Source organism: Erithacus rubecula, assembly GCF_903797595.1.
Source record: "Erithacus rubecula genome assembly, chromosome: 16".
Classification (NCBI taxonomy): Eukaryota; Metazoa; Chordata; class Aves; order Passeriformes; family Muscicapidae; genus Erithacus; species Erithacus rubecula.
In genome coordinates this window covers 2,385,633-2,397,015 of record NC_136668.1, presented here as the reverse complement: position 1 = coordinate 2,397,015, position 11,383 = coordinate 2,385,633, and the positions used below count along the sequence as shown (strand labels likewise).

General features: G+C 57.9%; 2 pseudogenes across 2 annotated transcripts; both read left to right on the top strand.

The window, feature by feature from the left end:
* Positions 1 to 310: 310 nt before the first annotated feature.
* On the top strand, positions 311 to 3,287 carry LOC306808783 (protocadherin alpha-2 pseudogene; annotated as a pseudogene). The gene has a single exon. The product of its transcript is annotated as a protocadherin alpha-2 pseudogene (transcript).
* Positions 3,288 to 7,765: 4,478 nt separating this feature from the next.
* On the top strand, positions 7,766 to 10,657 carry LOC306808778 (protocadherin alpha-2 pseudogene; annotated as a pseudogene). Its single transcript has one exon. The product of its transcript is annotated as a protocadherin alpha-2 pseudogene (transcript).
* Positions 10,658 to 11,383: the final 726 nt, after the last annotated feature.

Below are 11,383 nucleotides of genomic sequence, written 5' to 3'. Positions count from 1 at the left end.
AATGTGCTAAAGAAATGACACAAGGAGGGAACTGAAGATGAAAGATGAGAACGAGAAAGAAGACAGGAAAAGCAAAGGAGATGAGAAGTATGCACTGACTTTACCTCTAACCTCAGGGCGCAGCTCGTCCCAACAACCTCCAGGTCGATTAGAATACTCCTCCGAGCGCCGCTGATGCAACGGAAGAAGTGTTGGAGGATGCGACTACTTTTCTCTGCAAATGGGGGCCGGCAGCGAGTTGCGAGTTACCCGGAGGACGAAGGATGAAAACAAAGAAAAAAGAAGTACAAAAATAAAAAGAAAGACAATCAGGGTCGGAAAACACGCCTGGAAGAGATTATCATCTCGGGCCAAATGCGCGGCCGCTATTGCGAGGAGTGTAGGGCGGCGGAGCAGCGCAGGGTGTCGCTGCAGGCTCAGGAACGGCGTGTGGGCGGCTCCGCCCCGGTGCGGCGGAGAGCCCGGCTGTGAGCGCGGGGGGGCGGCGCGGGCCGGGCAGCAGAGCCGCTGCTGAGCTCCGGGCGGCGGCGGGGAGCCGTGCGGGGCCCGGGCCGGGGCCGGCAGGCACGGGCAGAGCGGCAGAGGCGAGAGCAGCGTTGGCAGGGATGGAGGAGCGCTGCCGCGCTGTGCTGCTGCGGCTGCTGGCGCTGCAGGCGGCCTGGGCGCTGGCGGGCGGGCAGGTGCGCTACTCGGTGCCGGAGGAAGCCAAGGCCGGCACGGTGGTGGGCCGCCTGGCGCAGGACCTGGGCCTGGAGGCGGGCGAGGCGGAGGCGCGGCGGCTGCGGCTGGTGGCGCAGGGCCGGCGGGCGAGCGTGGAGGTGAGCGGGGCGAGCGGCGCGCTGCTGGTGAGCTCGCGGCTCGACCGCGAGGAGCTGTGCGGCAAGAGCGCGCCGTGCGCGCTGCGCCTGGAGGTGCTGCTGGAGCGGCCGCTGCGCGTCTTCCATGTGCAGCTCGAGGTCACCGACATCAACGACAATGCCCCCGTCTTCTTCGCCGCCGGCAAAAATCTCAGCATCGCGGAATCGTCCGTGCTGGGGTCTCGTTTCCCGCTGGAGGGCGCGTCGGATGCGGATATCGGAGCGAACGCGCAGCTCTCCTACACACTCAGCCCCAGCGAACATTTTTCTCTGGATTTGCAAAAAACCGAGGAGGACTCTGAGTCCTTATTCCTTGTACTCCGGAAGCCGCTGGACCGCGAGACGATTCCTGTGCACCGGTTGGTGCTGACGGCGACTGACGGGGGTCAGCCGTCATTGACAGGCACCATGGAGCTGCTGATCTCGGTGGTGGATGCGAACGACAACGCGCCCCAGTTCAACCAATCGGTGTATAAAGTGCAGCTGCCGGAAAATTCAGAACGCGGTACCTTAGTCATCAAACTGAATGCCACGGATTTAGATGAAGGATCAAACAGTAATATCTCGTATTCCCTAGAGACTCTCTTCCCTCCGGGTAGTAAAGACGTTTTCGGAATCGACAGAAGGAGCGGAGAGATTCGTCTCAGGAATGATTTAGACTTTGAGGATGTTAGTCTCTATCGCCTGCAAGTAGATGCTACAGATCAAGGAAACCCTTCGCTGTCGAGTCACTGCAAGGTGGTGCTGGAGGTGCTGGACGTGAACGACAACGCGCCGGAGGTGCGGGTGACGTCGCTGTCGGTGCCGGTGTCGGAGGACGCGTCGGTGGGGACGGTGGTGGCCCTGCTGAGCGTGTCGGACCGAGACTCGGGGGAGAACGGGCGCGTGCGCTGCTGGGTGTGGCCGGCGCTGCCGTTCGGGCTGGAGGCGACGTTCGCGGGCTCGTACTCGCTGGTGCTGCGCGAGGCGCTGGACCGGGAGCGGGTGTCGGAGTACGAGGTGGAGGTGCGTGCGGAGGACGGCGGGGCGCCGGCGCTGCGCGCCAGCCGCGGGCTGCGGCTGCCGGTGTCGGACGTGAACGACAACGCGCCCGCGTTCGCGCAGGCCGTGTACACGGTGCTGGCGCGGGAGAACAACGCGGCGGGCGCGGAGCTGGCGCGGCTGTGGGCGCGGGACCCGGACGAGGCGGGCAACGGGCGCGTCAGCTACTCGCTGTGGGAGGGCGGCGCGGGCGTTGGCGGCGGCGGGGCCGCGCCTTCGAGCGGCTGGCGTGCGGCGTCGAGCTACGTGGCGCTGGACGCGGAGAGCGGGCGCCTGTGGGCGCTGCAGCCCTTGGACTACGAGCAGCTGCAGGTGCTGCAGTTCGAGGTGCGCGCGGTGGACGCGGGGGAGCCGCCGCTCTGCGGCAACGCCACGGTGCAGCTCTTCGTGCTGGACGAGAACGACAACGCGCCGGCGCTGCTGCCGCCCGCGGGCTCGGCGGCGGAGGCGGGCGCCGTGGCGGCCGAGGCGGCATCGGCGTTGGCGGGGCCGGGCTCGGGCTCGGGCACGCTGTGGGCGTGGGCGGCGTGGGGGGCGCCGGCGGGCCAGGTGCTGGCCAAGATCCGCGCCGTGGACGCCGACTCGGGCTACAACGCGTGGCTGCGCTACGAGCTGTGGGAGCCGCGCGGCAAGGGCCCGTTCCGCGTGGGGCTCTACAGCGGCGAGGTGAGCACGGCGCGCCCGCTCGACGAGGCGGACGGCCCTCGCCACAGGCTGCTCATCGTCGTGCGCGACCACGGCGAGCCGGCGCGCTCGGCCACGGCCACGCTCAGCGTCTCGCTGCTCGAGTCCGCCGAGGCGGCGCTGGCCGCGGCCGCGGGATCCTCGGCGGGCTCGGCCTCGGCCTCGGCCTCAGGCTCGCGCTCGGCCGCGGGCCTGGAGCTCGGCGCCGCTGCGGCCAGCGCGGCCACCAACGTGTGGCTCGTGGTGGCCATCTGCGCCGTGTCCAGCCTCTTCCTGCTGGCGCTCGTGCTCTACGGGGCGTCGCGCTGGGCGCCGCGGGCGGCCGTGCTCTCGGCGCCCGGGCCCACGACGCTCGTGTGCGCCAGCGAAGTGGGCAGCTGGTCCTACTCGCAGCGCCACAGCCGCAGCCTGTGCGTGGCGGACGCCGCGCCCAAGAGCGACCTCATGGTTTTCAGCCCCAACTTCCCTCCGCCGCCGCCCGGCCCCGCGCCCAAGGACACGCAGCCGGAGCCCTCCGCTCTCCTCCACACGGTCAGTGCTCCTTCCTTCCTTCCCTTCTCTGCTTTTTCTCATCCGCCCCCTGGATAGCTGCTGTTTGAAGGCGAGCTCAGTTCCCACGGCTTAGGGACACTGGGTATTTGGCGGGTGCTTAGGGATGGCAATGACACCTTTGCGTCTGTCACCGCCTCCTTGCCCAAGCTCCCGGCTCTTTCTCTGGGGGTTCCAGAATGTAGGTACGGCTGCACCGTCAAGCAGTTACTGTAGGCAGCTTAGGTGCTAAGGTGCAAGGAGAGCTGTTTTGCTCTGTGCAATATAAGGTGCTCCTAGGTGTGCGATCTGCAGTCAAGGGGGTTCTGGTTCACATGTGTAGCATTTCCACCTGCATTGAGAGAAGGAGTTCAAGACAGCCTGACTGTGGTGTTGGCAGACTCGCAGGCACTGTGTGCCATCTCATTGCCTTTGCAGCCTAGTTACCATGCTGTTATTCTTTGTCCTTTTACTTCAATCTCTCCTCCTGCTCTATAAGTGTGGTCATGTGAAGATAGGATGGAAGGTGAAAAGTGGATATACAAACACAAAAGTTCCCTCCTCTGAGAGTCATTTAGAAAGTAAGTTATTTGTGGCAAGGATTTCTTATGTTCGTCCCATGACTTTTTTGCAAGTGTCATGTTATTCAGGGAATAGTAATATATAGTATATAATATACAGCATATAGTATACACTATATAGTATAAAGTATATAGTATATAGTACATACTATATACTATACACTATATGCTATATACTATACGCTATATACTATAGAGTTTTTGTTTATATTTTAAAGCATTCAGGCAGAGGAGTGTGACCCAAGGTATAAATGTATTTGTTGTCTTCCTGTTACTGACATTGCTGAGCGTTTGCAATTCTGACCAGAGAGCTAACATGAAATACACTGGCTTTTTTATGTATTCTTTCAAAACTTGCATCAGCGGTGACATCCTTTCAAAAGCCTGGGAAATCTCTTCTGTAATGAAGAAACAAATAAACAACCACCAAAATCAAAGAACTGCCATTCCCCTCTAAGTCTCAAATACCATTTTCCTACACTAACTGCCATGTATTATACTTGGGTTGTCACCTGCAATTTGGGGTTTTTCTCAGAGCATGACATCAATGGCATCATAATGTACGTTGTCCCAATATCACCTTTAGAAATAGTTTTGCTCCCAAGTCTGTCACATTTCCATCTGAGGTAGCTGAAACATTACAAACGGGAACTGTGAGCATCAGAGGTTCTGCTGTAACTGCACAGATGATGCCATCCCTGAGTTTTCTATGGTTCTGTGATTGCTGAGAAGGAGTAGCAAAAACCATGTTCAGACTTCAGATAGGAAAGGCAACTGTGGTCTGTGACAGGTAATGAGGGCTTGGCCATATCTCTCTGGACAGTGGCCTTGAGGAGTGGGAAAACATGGTTTTGGGGAAGCTGCAAATCCCTGGGAAGGCCATGGGTCAGGACATAAGAAAAGAACATGAGATGATATGCTTGTCTTGAGAACAGGTTTCAGACTGGTGAGCGGAGGATGCCTAAATGAAAGTGTGAGGCAGGATGAGAACAGAATGCTCTTGCCAAGTGTCATTTCCCAGGCCCTGAGGCTCTGGAGTGGGACATCTTCCTGATCATGAGACAGTGTGTGATACTGAAATGCTCACAAATGTTCCATGGAGGTTGTCAATATCTTTCATCAGAGACAAACCCTTGTGCTGCTGCCTGCCTGGTGTAGGCCATGCCTTGGTAAGAGCTGGTGAGATGGAGAGTGCTGGATGTTGTGTGATGAGCTGCTTGTTTCAGAAATGGTGCTCGGGAAGGGGAACATTTCAAGCTGCTCTCCTGGTGTAGTGGTGAGCATTCCCAGCCACTGGTGTTGCCTCGATGGTTCCTTGCTTCTCCTCAAGTGGGATTTATAAGGACACATGAACAGCTGTAATCTTTGTGTGCTCAACTTTCCCTACTTGTGCACTGCACAGGTGGCCTCAGGAGAGATGGTTTGTCATGATGTAACACAGGGCTCCTTGTTATTTGCAGATACAGACCTGCACTGCAGTCCAGCTCTGTTTCCATGTGATACAAATTCTCCCACTCAATTGCCTTTGTGACTGCTTTTGTGCTTTGGTATTTGCTGTGCTTGCATTGATGATATAAAGATGTGTGGGCTGGGATCAGAGCTGTCACAGCTCCAACCACAGAATCTTCATGAACTCTAAGTGGTGAAGCAGCTTTGTGGTGTTTCCAGCTGAGATTGCTGAAAAGCAGCAAAGCCTTGGTGGTGAACAGGCAGCTGGGAGAACCTGCCAGATGCTGGATGGCTTTGCAGTCCTCAGTGTGTTCTCTATGCCGTTCATGAGGGAAGGTGAGGATGTACAATGAATTGAATCACAGGCATAGCAGAGTTTACAGCTGGGTCATTTTTCTGGTTTCTAGGAGTGTTGGATATTTTGGCAGTCATCCTGCATGTGACACTGAATAGGGCCTGGACTCTTGAGGTGGGGAGGGTGAGTTTGAGTGGAGAAGAGTTGCCAAAGGCAAATGTGGATACTGGGCAGAATACAATCTATGTCCTTGGGGAGGAGTTATGGAGTTCTCATTTCACGTGGCAGGGGATAAAAAATATAAGTATCAAATCCCACAAAATACCGCATGTGCATAGGGCTGCTCTCCTGGCACACTGTCAGGACCTCCAGTAGTTCTGCATATTCTTGTGCTCTCTTGTTCCCTCTTGCTGCTTGTGACATTACCTGCCATACGTGACTGATAGTGTTTGTATTTTGTGTAGAATGTTGTTTTTCAAACAGAAGGTTCTAGAAATTTATATGATCACGCCAGCATCTTGGAACATGACCTTGGTTACTTCTGTGGTCTTGGTCTTATTAGGTAGCAGAGGTTGCTGGTAATATAAAGACACACTGTCTCTTGAAACCAATACTCCTGGAATTTCTTGTTCTGAAAAAGCAATCAGTGATGCTAGAGGTGAGTTGCTTGTAGCTGAGGAAGTTGTGTGTGAGGGGCAAATGTACTTTGGTTCCTGTTCAGCTGTGGTATCTTCATATTGGATTGACTGAATTACCTGTGGATTTGGAGCAGCAGTGCCTGCTCTCTTTGCTTTCCTGTTGCTGCCTGGCACAGAATGTGCATGTGGCAATAAGGCCAGATGTAAAATTCACATGGATTAATTTTTAGGGGTTAATATATTTGGGCATTCAGCAGATGTTCTAAGTGGCAATGCTATCGTGTTACATGGGTGGGTTTGGGTAGAACATGAGTCAGGAAGAAGAACTCCTCATAAACGTGTAAGAGGTGTGCTGGGTAGGTGTGATGTCACTGTGCTTTGTGACATTGGGGGAGCGCTGTGCTGGGCTGTGATGGGTTTGGATTCCTGAATGAGACTCGTCAGTGTTGTTTGGAATCGTTGGAGCCTCTTTCATTGGATGCCTCAGCAGCTGTTTCTTTGACTTTTGTGCCAGAGGGTGGTGGAACCTGTTGTGATGTAGCAGAGCTGTTCTTTGCCATCTGACTGCCTTGCTGTGCTATTGCACATCCTTAAGAGGACTGGAGGCTGAAGAGTGTGGCCTTTACCCTAAAGGGAGGAGAATTGGCAGGTGCAAGGACAGGAGGTAAGCAGAAATGGTGTTTTTTGTTCCTTATTCATAGGGATAGGAGGAGGTAGGTAAGAGATATGACAGCTCTGGGCCAAGGGCACGTCTGTGGTTTGTGTCAGGGGTGCTGTAGGTATCTAACATATTTTGTTGAAGGGTAAATATGAACCGAAGTTACCAGGACTGAACCAGAAAATATGGAAGAAATTGTCAAAGCACAAAAAACGAGGAAAGAAAACAAAGAGAAAGGAAAAGAGAGGAGGAAGAAGAGCAAGGAAAAAAGAAGTAGAATGGAGGAGATAAAAATCATAAGAATGCGATCTTTTCCCAAAGCACATTTACATTGTTCCTTGTGAGCACATTGAAAACATTTCGGCTGAGGAAAAAAAGGAGACGAATAGACAAGGTGGAATCAGGAGAGGAGGAGGCAAAATAGGACAGGAGTAACTAGAAAAGAACAAGAAAAGAGGACAATGAAAGAGAACCAACAGAAGGGAAAAAAGAAGTAGCAAATGGAAGTAAGAGGAAAATTAAAAAGGGAATAAGAACAATATGAAAAATACCCTAAATTTTGCAAGTTATGCAAAGAAAAACAAAGCCAGAAGGAAAGCAAGGGAGAAAAGTACAGCATAGAACAATAGAAGCGATAATACAGGGAATGGCCACAACACAGCTCCCTCTGCCAGACTCCATCAGGCCATAGCAACGGGTTCAGCGCTGATGACTCCGAGTTCGATGGTCAGTGCCGCGGCGCCAGAGGCAACTGAGGAGCATTCCAGTGTGGATAAGAGATAGTGGGGGATGGAAAAAGAAGAGAAAGGAAGTAAAGAACGGGCAACGAGAGGAAAATGACGAAGAAGAAGTACGAGAATAAGGAAAGGGAGGAATAGAAAGACGGTTGGAAAGTGACAGAGCAGAGAAACGAAATACGATTAAAAAGAAGGAAATGAATGAAGAAATCCAAATGAAAAAAGAGAGATTAAGTAAGAACAACACATGAAGCATGGTCTGCAAGAAAAGAGCGACATATACGTAAAATTAATAAGAAAAAGAAAGAGAAACTGCGCCGGAGATGACCATCCACGGATCGGAGGCAGAGGCGATGTGGCGGAGCGAGCGAGGCGGCGGAGCAGCGCAGGGTGTCGCTGCAGGCTCAGGAACGGCGTGTGGGCGGCTCCGCCCCGGTGCGGCGGAGAGCCCGGCTGTGAGCGCGGGGGGGCGGCGCGGGCCGGGCAGCAGAGCCGCTGCTGAGCTCCGGGCGGCGGCGGGGAGCCGTGCGGGGCCCGGGCCGGGGCCGGCAGGCACGGGCAGAGCGGCAGAGGCGAGAGCAGCGTTGGCAGGGATGGAGGAGCGCTGCCGCGCTGTGCTGCTGCGGCTGCTGGCGCTGCAGGCGGCCTGGGCGCTGGCGGGCGGGCAGGTGCGCTACTCGGTGCCGGAGGAAGCCAAGGCCGGCACGGTGGTGGGCCGCCTGGCGCAGGACCTGGGCCTGGAGGCGGGCGAGGCGGAGGCGCGGCGGCTGCGGCTGGTGGCGCAGGGCCGGAGGGCGAGCGTGGAGGTGAGCGGGGCGAGCGGCGCGCTGCTGGTGAGCTCGCGGCTCGACCGCGAGGAGCTGTGCGGCAAGAGCGCGCCGTGCGCGCTGCGCCTGGAGGTGCTGCTGGAGCGGCCGCTGCGCGTCTTCCATGTGCAGCTCGAGGTCACCGACATCAACGACAATGCCCCCGTCTTCCCCGCCGCCCGAAAAAACCTCAGCATCGCAGAAACGACCACTCCGCCTGGGTCTCGTTTCCCGCTGGAGGGCGCGTCGGATGCGGATATCGGAGCGAACGCGCAGCTCTCCTACACACTCAGCCCCAATGAGCATTTCTCTCTGGATTTCCAAAAATCGACCGATGGAAATACGGAACCTGAACTGGTATTAACGAAATCTCTGGACCGCGAGACGATTTCGGTGCACCAGTTGGTGCTGACAGCGACTGACGGGGGCCGGCCGTCTCTGACAGGCACCATGGAGCTGCTGATCTCGGTGGTGGATGCGAACGACAACGCGCCCCAGTTCAACCAGTCTGTTTATAAAGTACAGCTCCCGGAGAGCGCTGCCGTGGGGACGCTCGTGGCGCGGGTGAATGCCACTGATGCAGATGAAGGAAGTAATAGCGAAGTGACCTTTACCGTGACGAACTTCAGTCCGCCGAGTGGACGAGATGTAATTGCCATCCATCCGAATACCGGTGAGATTCACCTGACAGGGGCCCTAGACTTCGAGGTAGATAAAGTATTTAATTACCGAATTCAAGCGAGAGATCAAGGAACACCCTCGCTGGCGAATCACTGCAAGGTAGTTTTGGAGGTGCTGGACGTGAACGACAACGCGCCGGAGGTGCGGGTGACGTCGCTGTCGGTGCCGGTGTCGGAGGACGCGTCGGTGGGGACGGTGGTGGCCCTGCTGAGCGTGTCGGACCGAGACTCGGGGGAGAACGGGCGCGTGCGCTGCTGGGTGTGGCCGGCGCTGCCGTTCGGTCTGGAGGCGACGTTCGCGGGCTCGTACTCGCTGGTGCTGCGCGAGGCGCTGGACCGGGAGCGGGTGTCGGAGTACGAGGTGGAGGTGCGTGCGGAGGACGGCGGGGGCGCCGGCGCTGCGCGCCAGCCGCGGGCTGCGGCTGCCGGTGTCGGACGTGAACGACAACGCGCCCGCGTTCGCGCAGGCCGTGTACACGGTGCTGGCGCGGGAGAACAACGCGGCGGGCGCGGAGCTGGCGCGGCTGTGGGCGCGGGACCCGGACGAGGCGGGCAACGGGCGCGTCAGCTACTCGCTGTGGGAGGGCGGCGCGGGCGTTGGCGGCGGCGGGGCCGCGCCTTCGAGCGGCTGGCGTGCGGCGTCGAGCTACGTGGCGCTGGACGCGGAGAGCGGGCGCCTGTGGGCGCTGCAGCCCTTGGACTACGAGCAGCTGCAGGTGCTGCAGTTCGAGGTGCGCGCGGTGGACGCGGGGGAGCCGCCGCTCTGCGGCAACGCCACGGTGCAGCTCTTCGTGCTGGACGAGAACGACAACGCGCCGGCGCTGCTGCCGCCCGCGGGCTCGGCGGCGGCGGCGGCAGCCGAGGCGGCATCGGCGTTGGCGGCGGCCGCGGCGGCATCGGCGTTGGCGGGGCCGGGCTCGGGCTCGGGCACGCTGTGGGCGTGGGCGGCGTGGGGGGCGCCGGCGGGCCAGGTGCTGGCCAAGATCCGCGCCGTGGACGCCGACTCGGGCTACAACGCGTGGTTGCGCTACGAGCTGTGGGAGCCGCGCGGCAAGGGCCCGTTCCGCGTGGGGCTCTACAGCGGCGAGGTGAGCACGGCGCGCCCGCTCGACGAGGCGGACGGCCCTCGCCACAGGCTGCTCATCGTCGTGCGCGACCACGGCGAGCCGGCGCGCTCGGCCACGGCCACGCTCAGCGTCTCGCTGCTCGAGCCCGCCGAGGCGGCGCTGGCCGCGGCCGCGGGATCCTCGGCGGGCTCGGCCTCGGCCTCAGGCTCGCGCTCGGCCGCGGGCCTGGAGCTCGGCGCCGCTGCGGCCAGCGCGGCCACCAACGTGTGGCTCGTGGTGGCCATCTGCGCCGTGTCCAGCCTCTTCCTGCTGGCGCTCGTGCTCTACGGGGCGTCGCGCTGGGCGCCGCGGGCGGCCGTGCTCTCGGCGCCCGGGCCCACGACGCTCGTGTGCGCCAGCGAAGTGGGCAGCTGGTCCTACTCGCAGCGCCACAGCCGCAGCCTGTGCGTGGCGGACGCCGCGCCCAAGAGCGACCTCATGGTTTTCAGCCCCAACTTCCCTCCGCCGCCGCCCGGCCCCGCGCCCAAGGACACGCAGCCGGAGCCCTCCGCTCTCCTCCACACGGTCAGTGCTTCTTCCTTCCTTCCTTCCCTTCTCTGCTCTTTCTCATCCGCCCCCTGGATAGCTGCTGTTTGAAGGCGGGCTCAGTTGCCATGGCTTAGAGACACTGGGTATTTGGCGGGTGCTTAGGGATGGCAGTGACACCTTTGCGTCTCTCACGGCGTCCTTGCCCAAGCCCCCGGCTCTTTCTGAAGGGACGTTCTGGGACGTAGTTGCTGCAGCTCCCTTGACCAATCACTGTAGTCAGCTGTGGTTTGGTGCTGTTAATGACAGTTGTTCTACTCTAGAATTCAGTTACTGTCCTATGCGATAAGTGGTGTCCGGAGGTGTGTGATTTGAAGACAGCTAGGGGGTTCTGGTACTGATGTGTAGCATTTCTACCTGCGTTGGGCGAAGGAGTTCAAGACAGCCAGGCTGTGGTGGTGGCAGACTCCCAGGCGCTCTCTGCCACCTTACTGCCCTTCCTGGCTCTTTACTGTTCTGTTACTCATTTGTCTTTTTATTGAAAACTCCCCTCCTGCTCTTTAATTGTGATCATGTGAAGATACGATGGAAGGTGGAATGTGGATTTGGAAGGAAAAAATGTTCGCTCTTATGAGACTTATTTAGAAAATAGGGTAGTTGCAGCAAAAATTTGTACGATCTTCCCATGACCTTTTTTTTCATGTATCAGGTTGTTATGGTTAGTAGTATAAAGCATTTAGGGAGAAGAATGTGACCCAAGGTGTGTGCTTCGAAAGGGAAATTTTTTTTGTTGTTTTCCTGCTGGCCACTTTGCCGAGGATTTACATTTCTCACCAG